This window comes from Dioscorea cayenensis, chromosome 1, assembly GCF_009730915.1.
Source record: "Dioscorea cayenensis subsp. rotundata cultivar TDr96_F1 chromosome 1, TDr96_F1_v2_PseudoChromosome.rev07_lg8_w22 25.fasta, whole genome shotgun sequence".
Lineage (NCBI taxonomy): Eukaryota > Viridiplantae > Streptophyta > Magnoliopsida > Dioscoreales > Dioscoreaceae > Dioscorea > Dioscorea cayenensis.
The window spans coordinates 13,891,417-13,907,875 of NC_052471.1; the positions used below are offsets into that span (position 1 = coordinate 13,891,417).

General features: G+C 40.8%; 2 non-coding genes across 2 annotated transcripts; one reads left to right on the forward strand and one right to left on the reverse strand.

Annotated features, from left to right (window-relative positions):
* Positions 1-7,178: 7,178 nt before the first annotated feature.
* LOC120267668 lies at positions 7,179-7,285 on the reverse strand. The gene has a single exon (XR_005538526.1). It is a non-coding gene; the product is annotated as a small nucleolar RNA R71 (small nucleolar RNA).
* Positions 7,286-15,878: 8,593 nt separating this feature from the next.
* LOC120267156 lies at positions 15,879-15,985 on the forward strand. Its single transcript, XR_005538411.1, has one exon. It is a non-coding gene; the product is annotated as a small nucleolar RNA R71 (small nucleolar RNA).
* The last annotated feature ends 474 nt before the right edge of the window (positions 15,986-16,459 follow it).

Consider the following 16,459-nt stretch of genomic DNA (forward strand, 5'->3'; position numbering starts at 1 on the left):
TGTACTTGCGGTTTACACGCATATTCGGACGTGTCACACACACAAGTAGTAAAGTGGTACCCTGTGAGGGGTACGGTTGTCGAACCATAGGGACTAGACTTAAAGTATTAATCTATCTCCTGATGTTCAATTAAATAAAGATTGTAAAAAGATTTAATTAAGAACTAATAATGAAAGAGTGAATGATGGTAGTGATTTGGGGATTAGGATTGTGTTTTTCAACAACAAAAAGAGCAATACCCCGGATGATTCCTATGAATTATAGTATGCTAACTTGATTCTAATATTTACCAGGTTCATTCTATGGTTCAAGTGTGTACCCTAAAGCAATGTTGCAACTATGGTTCTCAAATATACCAAGTTATGCCAAGATGACTAAATAACCAAAGCAGCTGTGTAATTCAAACCATCAAGATATGTAAGCACAAGATTAACACAAGAAACCAAAAGAACTCCTTAATCATTAAAATCAAGTAGTCAAAGCATACAAAACAACATAGTTCATATCCAGGGGAACTGTGGATGGTTAACCCCTCATGGATGGGTACAACAAGGAAAAAAAAGATGAAGCATTAAAGAAAGAAGACATGACTTCCTTCTCCTCTAGATGATCTTCCTCGCCGAGATTCGTATGCTTAACCCTACTTCTCTTGTATCTCCAACTGTTCCTTAATTCCCTTAAGATGTATGGTGAATCCTGATCTTTATTTCCTTGATTCCCTTATGATGTATGGTGAAGCCTGATCTTCATCCTCTTCAAAGTCGTTATGGTGGAGAATTGAATCCCCAAACAAAGATGAGGGTAAACCATAAAAATTGGAGTTAAAAAGGGCTGTCTTCAAGCTTGACACGGTCTAAGCTTGATCATGCTTAAACCATGTTTCCATGGAATGACTTTGTGTGAATCGCCTAAGTGTTCGCCTAGAATTTTCAATGGGAGGAAGCGCGGGCGTGCTTGGCGCGTGCTTACTTGAACATGATCATGCTAGGAGCCTCAGGCACATGCTTCCCCTACTTAGTAGAAAAATAACTCATGCATGAGATTTTCAGGGGAAGGGACACGAGCGTTCTTCAACTATGCTTTGCTTTGGTGCCACTCACCTCACTCGATCCGCACAACACTGGGAGATTCAAGGGAATCAAGCATGACTATGCTCTCCCGTGCTGAGCTTGAGCACTTAGCATTTCTTTCATTTTCTCTCCTTTGATAACTAGATTCACTCCTAATTGAATCAAGTTCCATAATTCCAGCATCATTAACAAACATACCCAAAATAGCACCGAATATATACAAAGATATGGCGAAAGGCAAGCAAAAGCATGAATTGAGGATAAGAAAACATGATATGAATTGCACTCATCAAATACCCCACACTTGAATCATTGCTTGTCATCAATCAATCCCACATCACTCAATGAAAGAAAAAATGAGTGCATCACCTGTAATATCAGGAAAATACAAACTTCGTAAACAAATGGTAAGCAAAAAAGGGTAAAAAAACAATATGAATACTCACTCAATGACCACACTCTTACTTTAAAGAACTTGTGTGTGTGCAAACCCTAAATTGATTGCCTCACACTTTTCAAGATTCAACCTAGCAAAATTAAACTTAAAATTGACTATTCAAATTGGGTAGTAGCTTCATACACCCTATAGGTAGCCTTCTCTCCCGGTAGGTCATCAAATGTACACTTGTAATGCCCAAAATTAAACTACTCAAGAGTAGCTTTCACTCTTCTAGGTTGATAGCTCGTTCTACCATCTTTACTCAAAGTATTTAAAAAGAACCGGTAGGGCATCCCATAGGGAATCCGACTTTCCAATTTATTTTTTCTTTTTTTTTAACACAAGAACTAAACGGTTGTCATCCTAACAACATGCGTCTCCACAATTAGGGTTGAGTGATAAACTTGAGCCTTCAAAGTAAGAGTGAGACTACCATATGGATCTCAATAGGTAACTAACACACATGTGTTTCTCTAAGGTTAAGAACCTCTAAGTGTAATCAATTATAGATCATCATCGGTTAAACACTTATCTCTAGAAAGACATGCATGCAACCCTTCTGCACACTTGAATGGTACATTGTCCTCAATGGAAAATGATTAACATGGAAAACAAAATTGAGACAAAAAAAGATAGAGGGGGCTAAAAGGACTTTACAAAACACGAAGAGTGATGTCGCCACTCTTAATGTGTGTTCTATTCAGCGGCAAGCATCCACACAATCCACGAAAGTAATGGAAGACACAAGTAAAGCCCTATAAATACGAAAAATATAAAAATAAGAGAAACTAAAAAGGGAAACAACTACAACAACATAAAGATAAACAAACCAAAATGTAGCAAAGGACTCCCCTTGCTAACTGACAACAAAGAGAAACAATAAACAGAAACACACATATAGAAATGAAAGATAAAAGGAGGGATTCGGCCGTGCTGATGTGATCAGAAAGGTGCACTCACTGTTCAAAGCACTAGAATCCTCCTAGAACGTCCCTAGATCAGGGGATAGCTTCACACCCTAATGCCTAGCGATCAAACTGACGCTCCTCTGCAGCCACTGAAATGATGCTATAGAACAAGTGATGCGGGTACGGGGCACGACGAGGTGACCGGGATCTCAGGTGTGAAGCGGTATAAGGTTATTGTGGGGTATGGGTATCACCACTTGTTGGGGGTGCATCCGAAGCTGTAGTCGATGTAGTAGACTACCGAACTCTATACTCAACTGCCCTAGCATTATGAACACATTAAAGCATCCCCATCGATCTTAATGTCTCCAACAACATTGCTGCAAATCCCCCTATAATCCTCATGCGATCAGTCCCCTAAAGTAGGCCCATATGCATGATAACATGAGTGATATAAGGGCCTATGAACAGGGCTCCAATGCCAGGATCAGTCCCCTGATGTGCAATAGAAACTGTAACCTCGTAGCCTAAGTGCAGGTGAAAACCATACACCAATATCTGTAGGAGGTCAAAATTGCGACGACTGACTGCCCCAGTATAGTAACCATGTCTAGTGAGAGTGTAACTGAGAATATAATAAATGTACCAAACTACCGAACACTGAAGTGTGGTGGCCTTGGTCCAACGAGGGTCATAAACAAATATAGCTCTCAGTCGTCACCATGTCTCCTCAATAGAATCCCCAGCAAGCTGGGAGATCAATAACTCATCATAGGCAACAGTTCGAGTGAACTCCGTATCATATAGACCCAAACAGACTGACAACTCCGTCAGGCTCATCCACTGTAATGCACTAAAGACTTGAAACTGTATGAAATTGGCTCGATGAAATTCAATGCTGCTGTGGGACAACTCGAATGTGGCTAACACCTCTAGAGCCAACTACTCGTAGATGTTACTGCGATCTGAAATAACTGGTGACATGTCTTGAGGCTCAGTAATTTCCAAACCTCCTCCTCAAGTCCAACCTCTCGGGGAACATTCCAATCAATCTCATGTGACTTACCAAAATGGTGAAGGGATAGATGAGTGTAACATTCCCGATTCACCGGAATGTAAAACTTTGTTATGTAATTAGCGTCAGGTGTTGATGCCTCCACTCGAGGTCACATGGAAGGCCTGGCTAAAGTGTGTTTCCTCGACATTGCCTGTAAAATAAAAGAGTACAATCAGTATAAGAAACATAGGTAAATAGATAGAGCAAGATCGTGCAAGGTGCACGAAAAACATGCTCAACCAAAGGACATGACCGTGCACCACTCCCTTCACATTCACAAATGAGGGGACACGATCGTGCAAGGGTTCAAAACACAATCATATCCTAGAACAGTCAACTTCCCCTCAGGGAGTTGTAAGGTATTGACAACCAAAAATTCCGCAAAAAATTCAAAACACAAACATGAACATCGATTATGGTGAACCAGGACATACAAAAGAGGATGATGGAAAACTTCTGAATAAAAACTAAAAGTAATGCTGAAGAAAGATGGAAGTTGTGAAACCTAACAATCAAAGAGATGGAGAGGAACGGCTGAGAAATGGGACAAAGAAGCGCGACCGGAGGCTAGGTTTTAAAGTGGAATGGTGGAAGTCAAACAGTAGCGATTGAGCACGCAAAGACACGTGCGTGCTCTGGGTACCAGTATAAGGGTTTTAAATTTGAGGTAAGCACGAACATGTAAAAGACGTGTCCCTCCTCCTAAATTTCTCATGAAAAAGTTTAAAAACCTCAAAGAGGAAGGACATGATCATGCTAAGTGCATGATGTTCATGCTTCCCCTCCTAGAACGTTTATGTACAACCCTTGCTTGCCCTGAAACTCTTAAAAAACTGAAACCAGTGAAAATCAGTGGAACAAGTAGGGGCACGCTTTGCCCATGCTTACCCTTAAAAATTCCACTGCAAGAGCTCACCTACTCAAAATCAAGTAAGCAAAATACACGAGATCAAACAGTAAAAACTCAATTCCAACAAAAATACAGAAACACAACCAAAGAGTCCAATAACAAGATCAGATGCATAATAGGTTGTGACAAAGAAAAACAAACAAAAGAAAAACAACAACAAAAGAAAACACGAACAACAAAAGGCAACACAACAACTTAGGTTTCCTCCCAAGAAATGCTTGTTTAACATCACTAGCTTTGACATACCTATTATGCGCTCAAGGAGGCTTGTGACATCGAGGCCTCTCATCACCACCAGAAATACATATGCATGAATATGGTAGTAATGAATTGATTAAATTGATCTCACCAAAGCTATACGAATATTGATGATTAGGAGGGGTGGTGGGATGGGTGGCTTCTTCTTTTTGGTGAGCACTTTCTTCATCCAACGAGTTGCTCAGGAGACTTTCTTCAAAGGTGGCTCGGGGCGTATGGTTGTCTCCATCCTCGCCACTTGTAGATATTGTAATTCCCTTACTTCCCCATCCGTAACTTCATCCATAAGAGGGTTATCTTCAAGAAGCTCAGAAAGCTCATCCTTCATAAGCATGTCCTGCATATAATCAGAAACTAAATCATCAATAGCAACCACATAATAACAAGTTTCATAAAAATCCATCGTGTGTAGAATCGAATCATGAAGTTTGAATATCACCTCATCTTCCCCCACTCTAGAGTGCCATTTGACCGTCCTTAACATCAATGAGAGAGTTGGATGTGGCCAAAAATGGTTTGCTCAGAATTAACGGCACCTTAACCTTGTCATCAACATCTAAGATGAAAAAATCCACTGGAAAAATAAATTTAACCCCTTTCAGTAAAACATCTTCAATGATCCCACATGGTTATCTGATGGATCTGTCCACAAAGTTTTGAAAAATTTTGTAGGGCATGAGATTTTTGCTTGCCCCCAAATTAGCGAGTGCCTTTTCATCGATTAGCCCACCAATTGTGCAAGGAATGATGAATACCCCGGGATGCTTTTCCTTCTTGGTGAGTGAGTGGGTGATCAAAGTCGAACACTCCTCACTAAGTGTTACCGAAGATACATCTTCCAATTTCCTTTTATTTGTGAGTGGTTCTTCAAAATTTTTACATATTTTGGCATTCAAGGAAGAGCTTCTACATATGGGATATTGATGTGTAAAGTCTTGAACATGTCACGGAATTTCTTATATTGCTCATCTTGTTGATCCTTTCTCACTTTCACAGGGTAGGGAAGCTTCAGTTGATACACTGGTGGAGAACTCTTTTCCTTACCCTGTTCCATTGTTTTCTCCTTGACATCAATTGGCGCCTCAAGGTCAACAGTGCTGGTCTGTTCAAGAACTTCCCTCTCAGCCTCTTGATAAGTGCTTGTGAGTGAGTGACAGACCATGAGGGTTAGACAAAGCAAGATTGGAGAGGGTCGAGAGGGTGAGTCGAGATGTAGCAGAATACCCCCTTTCCCCTTGGATGTGATTTATCCTACCTCCGTGTTACAAGAGTTCTTTGCGGTCACAATAGAGTGAAGTCCTAAGAGAGAAACTTCACTGGGGCTTAGTTGTGCAGCCAACAGAGTGAAACGTTGAAGTAATCCATAGTGCTGGGGCTTAATTGTAACTAGGGGTCTTTCACCTGGACCAAAAGAATAGATCTATGTTAGGGAATAGGGTTTATCACTTGGAGTCTCCAGAGCTTCAAAAAACTTTACACAGTGTGAGGTGTTGAGACTGAGTGATTTCTCTGCTAGCGCATAGTGTAGGGTTAGTCAAGGTTGACCTTAGGTTTGGGACCGTGTTTTTTAGGATTTCCACAACTTATTAAGCATCAGTTAGGAGACATAATAGTTGGTTTTGCAGTAGAAGCAATTATCTTAGGTTTGGGACCGTGTTTTTTATAGAGTCTCTCTTCTGTCTTCTTTATTTATTTTATTTTCATTAACTTAGTTCACAACACTATCAATTCATTTTCATTCTAGTTACATAGAAATCTTGGTGTTTCTGATCACTATTCCCTGTGGATACGACTACCCACTCACAATGGTATTATTACTTTGACAAACCCATGCATTTGCGGTTCACACGCAAAAGGGCATTGTCAAGTTTTTGCCACCGTTGCCGGGGAATAGGCATTTTTGAAACACTTTACACTTTACAGTTTAGCTATTCACCATTTATTTTATTTCACACTTTCTTATTCTTCCATCGTTCTAATTTGATTTTCTTTCTTTTGTTGTAGTTCCAGGTTATGACCCAAGGGAACCTTTTGACATTGGTTGAAGGAGATCCTTAACTTGAACGAACACTTTGTAGAAGGGGAAAAGAGCCTGTGGATGAACAATCAAGTCAAGCAGAGGTAGAAGGTGAATGATCAGAAAATATGGCAGAACATAATGAATAGCAGAGGTCACTATCAGATTATGGCAAACCCGCAGTTCTGGGCACACAGTCTATTATTATGCGGCCACTGATTACAGCTCAGAACTTTGAGTTAAAGCCAGCATTCATCTAGATGATACAACAATCGGCACAGTTTAATGGTTTGGCCAATGAGGATCTGAACAACCACATCGAGAACTTCTTGGAAGTGTGTGACATGCTTAAGATTAATGGAGTTATGAATGATGCTATCAGATTGAGGGTCTTCCCATTTTCCTTAAAGGGAAGAGCAAAAGCAGTGGCTATATTCATTACCTAGAGCATCGATTACTACTTGGGAGGAGATGGTAGAAGCTTTTTTTGCCTGATATTTCCCTCTTGAAAATCTGCGAAGCTCAGGAATGAAATTTCCTCTTTTCCGCAAATGGAATTATAGTCTCTTTTTGAGACATGGGATAGGTTCAAGGAGATCCTGTGGAAATGTCCTCAACATGGGTTCCCGAAGTGGATGATCATTCAGACTTTCTATAATGTGTTGAACCTGAGTACAAGATAGTTACTTGATGCTGTAGCAGGAGATATCTTAGGAAGTAAGACCTTTGAAGAAGCTCGATAACTCATTGAAGAAATGGCTATGAACAGTTATCAGTGGAACACAAAAAATAGAAAGAAGGTAGGCAGACTTCATGAGATCGATGCAGTTACTTCATTAGCGGCCCAAGTTGAGTCATTGAGAAAGAAGTTAGATACTTTAACTTCTCCTTGAGTAGTGGCCTTAACTAGTTGCACTAGGTGTGGGGGAGGACATTCTTCGTCCGATTGGATGATTTCTATTGGTGGTACATCCTCTGTTGAACAAGTTGATTTTATGGGTAATGTAATGAGAAGCCAAGGCAATCCATATAGCAATATCTACAATCTAGGTTGGAGGAGCCACCCGAATCGTTCATGGAATAGTCGAGAGCAACAAAAGGCCATGTCACCACATGGTTTCCGACAACAACAAGAAGCTCTAAACATGGACAATCGAGTTTCAGGTTTGGAAACCCGGATAACTGATATGGAGAAAGCTTTGACCAAGTTCATCTAATTATTAGATACAAGGTTTCAGTCGGTCGAAGCTACACTTCATAACCACACCGCTTCATTACACAATTTAGAGAATCAAGTAGTAATCGATGCTCTAGGTAATATTTATTAGATTCGGTGTTACTAGGCAAATTGCTAAATTATTATTAGAAAGGCCTCAAGGAAACTTGCCTAGTAACACCAAATCTAATAAGAGAGAATACGTGAAGGTGATCACTTTGAGAAGTGGTCATGAGGTTAAGGGTAGGCTTCCAAGTGAGAAGACCAATGTTGAAGTACCCGAGGTTGTGGAGGTTGAGGAGGAAGCCAAAGAGAAGGAGATGGTATCCCCACCATACAATCCAAGAATCCCTTATCCTTCAAGATTGCAGAATGACCAAAATGATGAGTAATACAAGAAGTTCTTGGGTCTATTCAAGCAGTTGCATATCAACATCCCATTTGTAGAGGCGTTGTCTCAAATGTCTCGCTATGCAAAGTTTCTTAAGGACCTCTTGACCAACAAGAGGAAGTTGGAGGAAAGTGCATTTGTGATTTTAGATGCTTCATGTTTAGAGATGTTGCAAAAGAACATGCCGAACAAGAAGAAAGACCATAGAAGCTTCATCATTCCGTGCAACATTGGTAATTTGGGTGAAAAAAGACATTGGCTGATTCAGGAGCTAGCATCAATGTCATGCCTTACTCGTTCTTTAAAAAGCTAGGCCTGGGAGGGCCTAGGCCCACTCGGATGACACTTCAATTACTGAATCGAACGGTTTAACATCCGAGGGGCATCATTGAAGATGTACTTGTGAAGGTTGACAAATACATATTTCCTGTGGACTTTGTAGTCTTAGATGTCGATGAGGATGTTGATGTTCCTTTGATATTTGGGAGGCCGTTCTTTCATACTTCCAAGGTTCTTATTGATATGGATGGTGGGGAGTTGACTTTATGAGTTTGGGATGACAAGCTTAAATATCGCCTTGCCGAAGCCATTAGACATTCTTTACACTTTGATGATACTCTTTACTTTCTTAACATTACCGATGAACTAGTAGATGAATATGTGCAGGAAATGATGTGTCCAGACCCATACGAGGGGTTGCTAGACTAAGAGATGGAGAATGAAGACATTATAACACTTGGTCTAGAGGACAAGGTGCAATCTACCCTGGGGATCATGAAGAAGATGATCCGAAAGATGAAGTATGCAAGGAGACATCACAAGAAACACCCCAAGGTTAATGGGGATGTGCGAGAATGGAGTGCGGGTGATGAACACTTGTGCGGTAACAAACTAGATAACTCCCACTCTACCTTGAAAAGATTATGTTCATCATGCTTTCAGGTTATGGATAAGTGGGAAACCTTCATCTATGAGCCCTCGTGAGGTAAGAAGAGGTACGCGACTCTTAGTGACATTAAATAAGTGCTTCGAAGGAGGTAACCCAAGTCTCTACTGTATTCTAGGTTTTAGTTTAGTGCTTGCATGAATAAGAGTTTGATTGTTGGTGTCTTAATCTTTTACATGCTTTTGTTGTGATTTTCTAGTGGACCATTGGTGTTGTCGCGTGCTTAATTGTGATTGGCAAAGTTCTTGGTCATTTGAGCGTGTTTTTCATGATTCTCTGGTCAATTTTGCACAGCAAATGCAGGCTTTATATGTGTATAAGTGTGCATAAATTTTATGCAGAGTCTATATTTTTTTTCTAAGTCATCTAGAGAAGACACACGACCATGTGGAATTTTCACACTGGCGTGTGTTTCTATTCAGAGCTCAACTTCTCCATCACGAGAAGATAAAGGGGCATGTGAATACCCATGTGAATAATCTTGTAACGGTCACACGCCCATTAGGAAACATAGGTGTGTGTTCCTCTATAGAGTTCAGAGCTATATCCTGAGAAGACATAGGGGCGTGTGTCTACCCCTGTGGATGACCCTGTAAACTACATACGGGCGTGGGTAATTTCCACACTCTTTTGTGAAACTCTGCGGAGAAGTTCTCCTCCATCCAGAGAAGACACAGGGGTGTGTAAGTGCCCCTGTGAGTGGCCCTTGTGAAGATCCACAGCCGTGTGGAATTTCCACGCGGGTGTGTGAAACACTTAGAGAAATTTCTAGGATGGATAGAGAAGCCATAGTGGCGTGCTGGTGCCCCTGTGGGTCGGGCACATGGGCGTGGAGAATTTCCACATGCCCGTGTGGATGTGTTTAGAGGCAAGATATGCTATCTTGAGAGCACACAGGGGTGTGTGTTTTCCCTTATGAAGTCCCCCTGTGGAGGCACACGGGTATGGGTAATTTTCACATGTCGTGTGAATGTACAGAACTCAAAAGGCTTTGTTTCTTCTTTATAAATCTCTTCTGGCAATTCATCTTTTCACTCCCAAACACTCAGAGGACACATCCTCGCACTCTCTTGACCTCTCATCATCATTTTATAGGGATTCTACTTGAGTTTTCTAGCCATTTTCAAGTTTTTCATGTTCATCTTGTCAGTAAACCCTCATTCCCTCTTTTCTTTCGCTAATCTTGATTTATTTCAATTAAACTGGTGATTGTTGCTTAATTTTCATGTTAAAATGATGTCTACATGTTTTAGAAAGAGTTTAGAGCAAATTTGTGATGTATTCTTGAGAGTATTGCATAGTGGTCGTGCGGTTTTCACGCCCCATATATCCACATGGGCGTGTGGAATTTCCACATGAAAGTATAGATTTTTGCAGTGTTGATTTCTTGAGTAAATTTGATTTCTTTTTAAATCTTGCAGATATGGCCCCCAGATCGAAGAAGCAAGCCGGCAAGCATCCTTGAGAGTCCTCACTTGAGCCAGAGCATATGGAGTTCGCCGTTCCTAAGCACCCGGCTCGGTTTGAGCGACTGGCGAAACTCAAGTTCGGTCAGACACTATTCTCAAACTTGACCACGCTCAAGGAGGTTCAGTTAGTCGATGATATGGCAGATTAGGTCGAGGACTTATTGTCTGTGGATAGCTGGAGGTGCTTACTGTCTATTCATGAGCCAGCTATCCGTATGTTGACATTAGAGATATTAGCGTCGTTCGAGTTCGACCGGTCGTATTGAAGGTTTGATAGTGTTGATGCCATACAGTTCAGAGCATTTAGATATCATCATATTATGAGCATCACACATTTTTTGATCCGGTTGGGACTATACGGTGATGACTTTACTGCCACAAAGGAGTATGAGCAGCTTCCTACAAATTACCCTTATAGCTTGACTCCTCAGTGTGCGTATCGAGTATTATGTGGTCGTGGTCAGTATGAGCCGGGGGTGTCGAAGGCCACGTGTCTTTCTTGACCTACATATCATTACATTCATGCCATTTTGAGCAGGCTGGTGAACGACTGTGGTGACAGTACCGGCGTCCTAAATCGGCAGGAACTGTTGTACCTTTATTCGATTGTTCAGAGCGTACCACTCCACCTGGACACATCCTGGCAGAGTACTTATGACACCAGGGATAGTATGCCATGATCGGTGTCCTCTTCTCCGGCTCATATATTACTAGACTCATCATCAAGATGGGTTTATTAGACGCTATTCATGGGGCTGAGAACATGATTATGCCAGCACCCCTCGGCCTAGAGATGATGAGACTCATGGGGATGATCAGAAGGTATAGATATAGTGTTTGTGTGCTTAACATTCCCCCACCAGAGACAACAGAGGCCGAGGATAATGCAGCAGGTTGATCTCAGCTAGTGTAGGAACCCCAGCAAGTGCAGATAGAGATAGAGGCACCATCCACAGCATAGGAGCCACCTCTAATGCTCATCTTATCTCTACCTTGAGCCCGTGATCATTTTGAGAGGCTCGAGAGTACTGTGGGGGGTGCTATAAAGTGACCTGGTAGAGGTTCATGCACTACTGGTCGTGAACCACACGGAGGTTATGGCGCGTCTCGACATCTTACAGGAGATTCTCAAGCGAGATGTGACATCCCCATTCGTGATGAGACCTCAGACCCCTCAAGCACCACCTTAACCACTAACACCAGTCGATCCATCGATTACAACATCGTCTCCATCAGCAGAGCAGATAGCACCAGATACCGATGCTTGATGCGTCCTTTATCTTCTTTTTAGTTTCATTTATGTTTTTTGTATTTTATTTCTGCATTTATTTTGGACTTGTATCATTCAGAAAGGATCTTCCTTCTGAGTTTATCTTTTATTTTCGTTGTCTCGAGTTGTATTCCATTGCTTTATTTTTATATACTCGAGTTTATTTTGTTCTTGTTGAGCTTCAGTGAACCCCCTTGTGTATAAGTGTAGATGGTCTTGTGAGTATGGAATTTGAGGACTAGTCATGGACACGATCAATGTGATATTCACATGACCGTGTGTGCTCCACAACCCTTTGGAACTTAACTCTCAAGGAGCATAGCTCTATCAAACATACCATTAGGAGTTCAGGGGAGTATTGTTTCAATTGTCCACCTTCAGATATGTTTTTGAGTGTTATACTTTTTATTGTGCTTACATGTGTACATTGAGGGCAATAAACATCTTAAGTGCGTGTGTGTGTGTGTGTGTGGTGGGGGGGGGGGAAGGGAGGAGTTTACATTACACATGTTCTTTACATAAGTTTTGATTGGAAATGCTTTTGTTGCCAATGGCTGTTCGCCTTAGTTGCAATGGTTGTATTCTTAAGTTTAGGAGAGTTTTTAACATTGAATGTTCTCATGCTCTAGTTTTTACTTGAAGTTTTAGGAATTTTCGCCCGATTGACACTTGTTGTACTACTCACTCATTAAACCTTTTTGGAAACTCAAGTTTGATGTTTAAGGGACTAGTTAGTTTTGTTTCTTGTGTTAATTTTTGCTAAAAAAAAGGTTGAATGAAAAGAAAAAGGAAAATATATACATGTTTTTGGTTATGCATTTAGGATGGAAAGAGCTACCGCCTATGAAGAATGGAGCTACTCTCGTAAGTCGGATACTAGTTATGCTCTAATGAGAGAAAGAGCTATCACATTGGATGAGTGAAAGCTACTATCCCAGTAGAAAGAGCTACCACCTCAAAAGTGTGAACGCCACCTTAGCGGCGGCTTCGGAAAGGGCTACCTTAAAGGATGTGTGAAGCTACTATCATCACTTTGCTTTGTTTTGTAAATAAATAAATCCCTTATACTTAGAACTTTGAGAAGTATATATTAGGTTGACTTGAGTGAGTTTACACACACTTACACGATTTTGGGTTTGTTGTCCTTTTTGATTCAAGATTTTAGCTAGAGCATTGATTTTTCGTATTTGGTGTTGAAATTTCCCTTGTAGAATGCTTCTTTTGCATACTTTTGGTAAATCTAAGGCCAAGAACTTTCAATATTTCTTTCTTCTATGCTTCAATGTTTTATTTTTGCTTGAGGATAAGCAAAAGCTTAAGTGTGGGGGAGTTTGATAAGTGCTTGTGTATTAGTAATACGAAGTATTCTTTTCTTACAATAAACATTACTTTTCTCAGATTTTATCGCTAATACATGCGTATTTGTGTTCTTTTGTGCATGTAGGGTTGTGGAGACAAGTATGGAAGAAAGAAGCCAAAGTAGGTCATAAATGCATGTCATTGATGAAATCTTGAAGTGAACAAATGTGAAGACACAAGTCATGCTCAACGATCCATGAGTGTGTGCAAACCTCCATTGTGCTCGAGTGAACATGCAAAGTGGAGGGGCACAAAGGCAGTCACACTCATCTGTTCTAACTTGTGCAAAGCTAGCAAGATTATCGTCAAATGTGATTTTGTGTAAGAAGCAACGCGATCTATACCATGAATGTGTGCCCATTCATGTGCCCTCGATGAAAAATGTAGATTAGGGAGTATTTTGGCGGAGTACTACAGCAGGGTACTGTAGAAAATCATTGTAGCAAAGTTACTATAGTAGACACTGTTCACAGGCCGAAGAAAATCAATTCCTGCAGATTCACATTGGTGTGGGGAAATTCCACACGCCCGTGTAGATGCCAGATTCTAGCCTATTTAAAGCCACAATTTCATCCCGATTGAAGAATATTTTTCCCATCTTTGGCCCATTTCTTCACCATCATTTGAGGCACTGGCAGTTAGGGTTTATAGGGGCTTTGGCAAGGCTTTTGGAGTGGTTCCACAACTTTTAACACCACATTCCTTAGGAAGAGAGTTATTGGGGGAGTTTTCATTGACATCGATTTGGCTAGGTGTGCCCTAGGCTTGACGAGGGAACCATTGGAGAAGACGCGGCCACTCCATAAGACCATTAACACAAATACCAAGGGAGTTTTACTTATGGATTGCATACTTTTACTTTTGATTTCATTATTGATTGTATCTTGCTCCATGGAGAGCTAAACCCCTACTAGGTACTTGGATTTGTAAACCCTAGGATGATATTGTTTCTTTGACCTTTCTATTATGTTTCTTTAATTGATGTCTTTAACTGAGTTCCAATCTTGAATGCTTGTTGAATGGGTTTTTCCTTAGAGTGATACTAGGGTTGAGAGCCTACATTGGTATTCCTTGTGAGTGATTGACAGACCATGACAGTTAGACAAAGCAAGATTAGAGAGGGTCGAGAGGGTGAGTCAAGAGGTAGCAGAAAATCTCCTTTGCCCTTCGGTGTGATTTATCCTACCTCTGTATTCCAAGAGTTCATTGCATTCACAATAGAGTGAGTTGCTAAGAGAGGAACTCCGCCAGGGCTTAGTTCCACAATTAACAGAGTGAAGCGTTGAAGTAATCCTTAGTGTGGAGCTTAATTATAACTGGGGGTCTTTTGCTTGGACCAAAGGGTTAGATCTATGTTAGGGAATAGGGTTTATCACTTGGAGTCCCAAGAGCTTTAAGCAACTTTACACAATGTGAGGTGTTGAGACTGAGTGATTGTCCTTAAGTTAAACTTTGGTTTGGGACTGTATATTCTAGGATTTCCATGACTCATTGAGCATCAGTTAGGAGACATAATAGTTAGTTTTGAATTTGAAGCAATTGTCCTAGGGGGAGCAATGTCCAGTGTCCCCACTTTCTATCAATTGCCTTTCCTCTCATTTTTATAGCATCTCTCTTCTGTCTTCTTTCTTTATTTCCATTTTCATTGACTTTGTTCACACCACTATCAATTTATCTTCATTCTAGTTAAATAGAAATCTTGGTGTTTCTGATCACTATTTCCTGTGGATACGACTACCCACTCACTAGGGTATTATTACTTCGACAAACCCATGCACTTGAGGTTCACATACAAAAGGGCTTTGTCATCTCTTTTTCAATAGAATTTGGGAGTTCCCACTCCTCAATGAAACACCCTTAAGGGATTCCTTTGAGTTAATCTCAGTGTTGCTAGAGAGTGACCCTGGATGCTTCTCCTCAATCAACTTTGACATTTGGGCCATATGGTGCACTAGATTGTGCACTGTGGCATTTGTCTTCATGATCATCTCTTCATGACTCACAAGATGATTTTCTATACCCTTCATAAATTAACTAAGCCACTCGATGAGTTCAGCAATTGAATTTGAGGATGACGAGGGTTGTGACAATTGTGTGCTCGGTGGGGAGGCTTTATTTTGTTGTTGTCCTTGCCTTTATCCTGATTGGTTCTATAAGAAGTTAGGGTGATTCTTCCACCCAGGATTGTAAGTATTGCTAGATAGGTTGTTCTTGAACTAGCGATTCTGTGTAACAAAATCCACTTGTTCTAATTGTCCCATACCCATTTCAATTGAGCCACCGATCTCACTTGGGGGAGCCCAACTATCTCTAGATGGTCCACTAACTAAGGTGATCGATTGCATTGCATCCAATCACTCCATGATGGCTTTAACCTGTGTGGCCAATGTGGTGACAACATCCACTTGGTAAATTCCTGCTGCCTTGATCGGTTTGCTCCTCTCAGACCTTCATTGGAGCCATTGTTTACCATCTCTTCAATTAGTGTGCATGCCACTGTGTCGAGCATTTGCTTGGTGGAGATGTTCAGCCCATTATAAAAAATTTGGATTTGCATCCATTCTACAATTCCATGAGGTGGGCATTTTCTCAGCATTTCTTTGTATCTTTCCCAAGCATCATACAAAGATTCAGACTCTAGCTACATAAAAGAGGAGATCTCATTCCTCAACTTAGTTATCTTTGTCGGAGGAAAATATCTTGTGATAAAGGTGTCCGGGGTTTGCTTCCATGTTGTTATTGACCCTTTTGGCAAAGAATTTAGCCACTGTCTGGCCCTTCCCTGCAATGTGAATGGAAAGAGTCGAAGGCGAATAGCCTCCTCAGAGACGTTATTCACCTTAAAGGTATCACAAACCTCAAGGAAACTTCTCAAATGCTCATATGACTTTTCATCTTGAAATTCGTCGAATTGACATATCTGTTGTACCAATTGAATAAGATTGTGTTTCAGTTTAAAATTATTTGCAACAACTGGAGGGCAAACAATACTAGACCCGACTTCATCCAAGTTTGGTCGGGCATAATCTGAAATATTTTAATGTTCATTCCCGTCTATATCTTCTTCTTGACTGACTTCCACACTTATCTCCACTGACCCTGTTTCACTCAAGTTTATCTGTTTGATTCTTTTCTGAAAATTCCTCTC